At 35.8% G+C, this 7243-nt stretch overlaps 1 non-coding gene across 1 annotated transcript; it reads left to right on the top strand.

Moving 5' to 3' along the window:
* The first annotated feature begins 3919 nt into the window (after positions 1-3919).
* On the top strand, positions 3920-4115 carry LOC111794145. The gene has a single exon (XR_002815038.1). It is a non-coding gene; the product is annotated as a U2 spliceosomal RNA (small nuclear RNA).
* The last annotated feature ends 3128 nt before the right edge of the window (positions 4116-7243 follow it).

Here is a 7243-nt window from a genome sequence, read left to right as displayed (position 1 = left end):
CTTGAATGATTCTACATGCAACCTAAACTACATAGAATTACAAAGAAACTTAGTCATTGGCTAAAGAAGAGCACAAATGCTTCTTTTACTATATTTTTCAAGTCTCTTACAAGTATAACATACATGGTTTTATATAGTCTCAAAATGAAACTATTAAAGGCATTCCAAGAGTGGTAACATTTCTACTTAATGGTTAATTAATGACCACAATTAACCATTATGTAATTGTAACCTAAAGTAAGCAGCAGTTCCCGAGGATCTGATAAACTGAAGTTTGATGAAACTCGAGATGTAGTTCTCAGCGAAAGTATTCGCAAACGAGAAATTGGAAATTCATCTGGTAGTGCTCTCAGTGTTGACCAACGGGGAAGAAGTAAACCGAAGGGCCCAAACAAAGGGCGATCAAAATCAAAGAACCAAGAAAAATCTTCAAATAGACTAAACATAACATGTTGGAATTGTGGAGTAAAAGGTCACTTTCAAACAGATTGTACAAGACCAAAGAAGAAGCACAATCACAAATCTGGAGATGATGATTCTATAAATTCAGCAGAAGACATTGGGGATGCTCTAATCCTCAGCGTGGATAGATCGATTGAATCCTGAATTTTGGATTCAGGTGCCTCTTTTCATTCGTCTTCAAATAAAGAGTTGTTCTAGAATTTCAAGTCCAAAAATTTCGAGAAGTTGTATCTAGCCGACAACAAAGATTTGAAGATTAAAGGAAAAGGGGATGTCTGCATAAAAACTCCGGCAGGAAATCAGTGGACATTAAAGGATGCCAGATATATTTCTAGTCTCAAGAAGAACCTAATCTCTATTAGTCGGTTGGACAACATAGATTATGCAACAGAGTTAGAGAAGAGTTCGTGGAAGATTATGAAGGGTGCAATGGTGGTAGCACGTAGCCTAAAATCTGGAACTTTATACACCACTATAGGGTGTATGAACATGGCTGTTGTTACTGAGAGTGCTTCAAATTCAAGTCTATGGCACAATAGACTTGAACATATGAGCGTGAAAGGAATAAAGATGTTGGCTGCGAAAGAAGTTTTAGAAGGTCTGAAATCTATTGATGTGAATCATTGTGAGAACTATGAGCAAGCAGAAACGAGTTAGCTTCACAAGGGCTGCTAGCGAATTGAAGAAAGTGCGGGCGAAAATGATCCATACAGATTTGGAGCAAGGTTCCAAAACCACGAAGCAAGTGGGAGTGCGGGCGAAAATGATCCATACAGATTTGGAGTAAGGTTCCAAAACCACGAAGCAAGTGGGAGTTGAACTTGAGTTGTAGGGAAACTCACCTAGTGATGTTGTAGCTGATACTTATGAAACTCTTGAGACTACTGCTGAGGAACCAGATGTGGAGCAAGGTTCCAAGACCACGAAGTAAGTGGGAGTTGAGCTTGAGTTGTAGGGAAACTCACCTAGTGATGTTGTAGCAGATACTCATGAAACTCCTAAGACTACTGCTGAGAAACCAGATGTGGAGAAAGGTTCCAAGACAATGAAGCAAGTGAGAGTTGAGCTTGAGTTGCAGGGAAACTGACCTAGTGATGTTGTAGCAGATATTTATGAAACTTCTGAGACTATTGCTGAGAAACCAGATCAATGAAACAAGTGGGAGTTGAGCTTGAGTTGTAGGGAAACTCACCTAGTGATGTTGTAGCAGATACTCATGAAACTCCGGAGACTACTACTGAGGAACCAGATGTGGAGCAAGGTTCCAAGACCACGAAGCAAGTGGGAGTTGAGGTTGAGTTGCGAAAAAAAATCACCTAGTGATGTTGTAGCAAATACTCAAAAACTTCTGAGACTGTTGCAGAGGAACCAGCGGTAGAGGAAGTGACACCTGAACTTGTGTTGAGAAGATCATCCAGTACTATTAGAGTACCAGATATATATGTACCTTCATTACACTATCTGTTGTTGATGAAAGGTAACTAGAGCCCTTTGATTAGGCCCTATAGTTGGAGGATATAACCAAGTGGGAGCAAGCCATGGATGATGGAATGTCTTGGCTTAAAAAATGCGTTGTACTGAGTTTGAGTACATGACAATAGCTGAAGCTGGAAAAGAGACGATATGGATGACCGACTATCTTGAAGAATTGGGCAAGAAGCAACACAAAAAGATTCTTTAGAGATAGTCAGAGTGTCATACAGTTGGTGAGAAACCCGGTCTATCATTTAAAGATAAAACACGGAAGACGATACCATTTCACTTGCAAGTTAATGGAAGATGGTGATGTGTTTTGAGAAGATAGAGGGTGCAAAGAATCCTGCAAACATGTTGACAAAATGTGTTGATGTTGGAATATTGAGATTGTGCAAAGCCTCAATTAGTATGGTGCCATGAAGATTCTCATGGTCGTTTGAGAATGAAATTCTTGGTTGACTAGATTAGTCTCAAAGTGAGAGAATTATTAGGTTATGGAGCCTGTTACTTATTTATAGCTTACTGAACGGTTATACATAATTATATTTGGTGAATGACATAAACTAAATTGTCATAAATAGTAAATAGCTATGTATAGTAAAAAGCTATATCTGGTAAAACTATATACGGTAGATAGTAGTTATATAGTGTAATGATTATATTTGGTAAAGATATATATAGTAAGCTAAATCATGTATATATCTCTTTGGGCAGAGGTTTGAAATGTACTTTATGTAGTCTCTCTTACTGTACATACTTAGAGTCATCAATACAAATCCTTTAGCCAATATTCTTCTTACATTTTCTCTATCATGTTCTTTGTGTTCATCTAGATCGAATGTGTGCGTTGTTGTGCGATCCTAACAAAGTAATAACCTAAAAGGGTCTATAGTATATGGATAAAGTTGGGTGCCTTATCCTAATAACACTATTGATATGATCCACTTTGTAATCATTAGAAATGATTTGATCCAAATCGTTCATGTATTGACATGTGAGTGAGGGTATCCTATATAATGAGTTTGTATAAGACTAATCATAATATGCCTACCATCCTGATGACTTGAACAAACAGACAGTTGATTTTCATATAAGGAAAGTACCTGAGTTGTTTTCTTAAGTACTTGAACAACGAGATTCAAAATAGTTAAATATACATTAGGATATCTTATAACATTTAAATATGATTTGAATAAGATATTATATCATAATATATTAGATATTCAATTATATTATTTGACAAAAATTCTGTAAGAGTCCGTGTAAACAGGATTCTTGGGTTGAGCCAAGATGACATGAATTCGAGCGTTTTGACGTCAGATTTGGTGGTTTAAGGCCGTGGTTTTTGTTTTCGGATCTCGCTAGAGTCTTGAATATTTCTCTTTCTCTTATGTTTCCTTGTCGCAGGTACTCAGGGAATTGGATGGAGGATTGTTGAAAGTGGGAGGGAAGTTGCTGAGGATTTTGGCGCGTTGTGGTGGTCGGGGGACATAATTCCGAGTGACTCGCGAATTTCTGGCGACTAAGAGTTTTTTTATTATTATTATTTTTTATTTATTTTTCGATCGTTACATATTTAATTAAAATTTGCAATTCAATTTAAATATATATTTTAGAAAATTACTTTGTAAATATTTAATAAAAAATTATTTTAAAGAATGATTAGAAAATATATAATAAACTAAATATAATTATATGGTAAGTAGAAATGTTTATTTTAAAATTAATAATAAATTTATTTTAAATTTAGACGGATAAAATGATTAGAGATTAATAAACATCTTATTTTGAAAGAAATGTTTAGGGTATGAATAAATTTAACAAATTTTTTAAATTACAAAATATTTGCACTAAATTATTATAAAATTTAAATAAATAAAAACTAAAAGAAAAAGAAAAAGAGTTTGTCCCACATCGGCCAAGGCTAAACAAGCGAGAGGAAGAGAGAGTATAAAAGGGCGTTGAGATAGCTTATTAAATCATACCTTTCTCGGCCTTTTGGCTAAGATCAAGTGTAGTATCTGTTCTTATCAGTTTAATATCTGATACGTGGGCCATCGGCCCACATGATATTAAATTAATTTTTCAAGGGGGAGGGCCCACTAAGGTAGCTTGCTACCCGGGCTCTCAAGCGTCGCCCAAGTGTTGCACTATTGCTCGGGCCTGGCGCACTCCTACAATATACAGTAATATAATTATTTTATTTGTTTATTTTCCCGTGGAGGATTTAAATGGCCACATTGTTAACCTATTTAATTCATATTCTTAAACTTAATTAATTTGTAATTAAATAATAATAAATTTTAATTTTTTTTGTCGAATGAATTAAATATAATATGTCAACAAATTACTGATATTTTATAATTAATAAATTACTGATATTTTATAATTAACTACTTCTGAAATTTTGGGTTTTTTTAAAATGGCTAATATTGATAATTACAAAAGAAACAAAAATAAACTTAAATAATAATAAAATAAAAAAATGAAAGAAATGAAAGAAAACTCAAATAAATAAATAATTGAAAGAAGAAATAATTAAAAAAAAAAAAAAAAACATGGGTTTTAAAAAGCACAAAACCTCTCATCATTTTTTTTATGCTTGGAAAAGACTTCTACCCAAACGTGGTGAAAGGAAAGACCGAAAAATAAGGGAAGAAAATTATTGGAAGAAGAAAATATCAGAAAAATACAAGAGAGACACAATATGTACGGGTCTTAGAGGAAAGAAGAAGCTTGAGCTGGTCGGGAAGCTTGAGCTGGTCGGCTAGGCCAGTGATGTTGATGATCATAAGAGTACTAGCGGGATGATTTACTTCCTCTCAAGCGGCGCGATTTGTTGGCAATCAACCAAACATAAGGTAGTTGCTCTGTCTTCTTGCGAAGCAGAGTACATTGTCACTTCGACAGCGGCCACACAGGGGTTTGGCTTGCGCAGCTGATAGAAGAACTCATCGGAAGAGAAGGCGACCACCAATGTTATACGTGGACAACAAAGCTACGATCTCCCTGATCAAGAATCCAGTTTTGCACGACCAGAGCAAGCTCATAGAAATCAGATTCCACTGCATCTGGGAATGTGTAGATTGGGAGTACATCAAGACTGATCTCATTCGAACAGAGGAACAACTTGGAGACATGTTTACCAAATCTCTGGCGCGGGTGAAATTTGAAGAACTCCGCTTGAAGATCGGAGTTTAAACAATAAGGTAGTATACCACAGGGATTTATGAGGAGATTGTTAGATAAATCACTATTTTTAAGTTCCACAAAATTAAGTTGAGTGGAATGGGCATGTCCAATTGAAGTGAGTTAATTGAGTTGCCACTCATTTCCATTTTTAGCTTAGAATTGTTATTTAAAGATGACAATCTTATAAACAAATGGTCTTTAGCATAATCTCAATACATATCGTGTCTCTCTTGTGTTTTTCTGTTATTTTCTTCTTCCAATAATTTTCTTGGGCTGTTTTTCCTCCGTCAAGGATTTTCTCTCACCAGGCGAATTGCTCAGTCAAAAGACATCAGTAGCTCTGCCTGATCTTCTACATTAGAAGTGAGTTTCTTCTTGACGTGACTAGTTCGTGACTCTGTAAGTTCATTTTCGTAAAATCTCGTTTGGTATTACTAAGGTACCGTTAATATGATGGATGATCTCCAAGTCATCGGAGGAATCAATAAACTCAACAATAACAACTAGAACACATGAACTACCTACATGATGTCTTATCTACAAGTCAAGACCTTTGGGAGGTCATGGGAGGAAAGCAAAATTGCTCCCCTGGAAGAAGATACTAATGACACCTTTCAGAAATGGAGAATCAAATGAGGCAAGACAAAATTTACCTTGAAGACCACAACTGAAGAAGATATGTTGGAGCACATTTGGGACAACAAGACTCTGAAAGAAGCAAGAGACATGTTTGTGACACATTTTTCAAAGAAGAACGATACGAGGCTACAATTTTTAGAGAATGAGTTGTCATTAATCTCACAACGTCTACATGACGATTGTTCAATACTTCTAGAGGGTCAAGTTGATTTGTCAAGAGATTACTAAACTAGATCCGAGTCTGTCATCAAAGAAACTCATATGAAGAGGATCATCATCCATGGATTGCAACCAGAATATAGAAGTTTTGTTATTGTTATACAATAATGACCCGTTCAGCCATCACTTGTAGAGTTTGAAAATTTGCTAGCTAGCCAAGAAGCCATGACTAAGCAAATAGGAGGTATCACGCTAAAAGACTGAAGAAAAAGCACTCTACGTAAGTAAAACGTAAAAGTCGGAGCAACAATAAGCCACCCACCAAAAGTGGATATCGCGCTATTGTACTTATTATTTATTATTTCTCGTCACATCCCACAACTTTGATACACATAACCCAGATAGTAAGAATTGATAACCAGTCACATCCCCTATTGTATATTTTAGAGCATTTTATCTCTGACAGGTGTAGGCATGATTTTAAATGATCATACACCTCCGTATTAATATGACAAGAATAGTAATGACCTACCTACACATAAAAAAGAAGTAAAAGGGGTTTGGAACGTGCATGTGGCCATGGATAACATGCTTTAAAGAAGCATGAACGGGTGATCCGACACGTGCCCATAAGTAACATGCCTTGGACAAGCATGATTGTGACAGTGGGTAGTCTCGATCAAATGCAACTTCGAGAATTGCTCCATGCAATTTCAACTATTTTTTAGATGCTTTATCTAAAGTTGACACGTGGCCACACTCATCCTCGCATTCTCGTCTTCAATTCTAGCCGTATACACTTCTTTCAAGTTTCTATTGATTATTCATATGTCGGTGTATGTCACTACCTCTTCACGCACCTCAACTTGGTTTCTTCACCAAATTCATATAACTGTAATCCATATTTACAAATGTATTTTTCTCGTAATTTATAATCAACCATAAAAGGAAATAAACACGTCTAAAGTTGGCAAAAAATGATAAATCTTACCGTTCCTTATACACATCATAACGTCGACTTCTGAATCAATTCAACTCTATCTTCTTTTCACAAAACTTGTGTAAGATACCTTAAGAAAAAACATACTAAAAACTCATAACCTAAATCCAAGTAAAACTTGTGGATTTGAGAGAAAATCGAGACCAAGAACTCGAAACCATACCTTCTGTTCTTCCTTGGTTCTTGATAAACTTGAGTGACTCAAAAGCCCAAAATAGTTCTCCTCATGGTTTTGAAAAACTTTCGTGAAGGGTCTATGGCTGAAAAACGCCTCCTTGTGGTCGGATTGAAGTACCCCCAACGGTTTCAACCCTA

Source organism: Cucurbita pepo, chromosome LG04 (genome assembly GCF_002806865.2).
Source record: "Cucurbita pepo subsp. pepo cultivar mu-cu-16 chromosome LG04, ASM280686v2, whole genome shotgun sequence".
NCBI lineage: Eukaryota > Viridiplantae > Streptophyta > Magnoliopsida > Cucurbitales > Cucurbitaceae > Cucurbita > Cucurbita pepo.
Note: the sequence above shows the minus strand (reverse complement) of the source record. Positions and strands in the feature narration are given on the sequence as shown.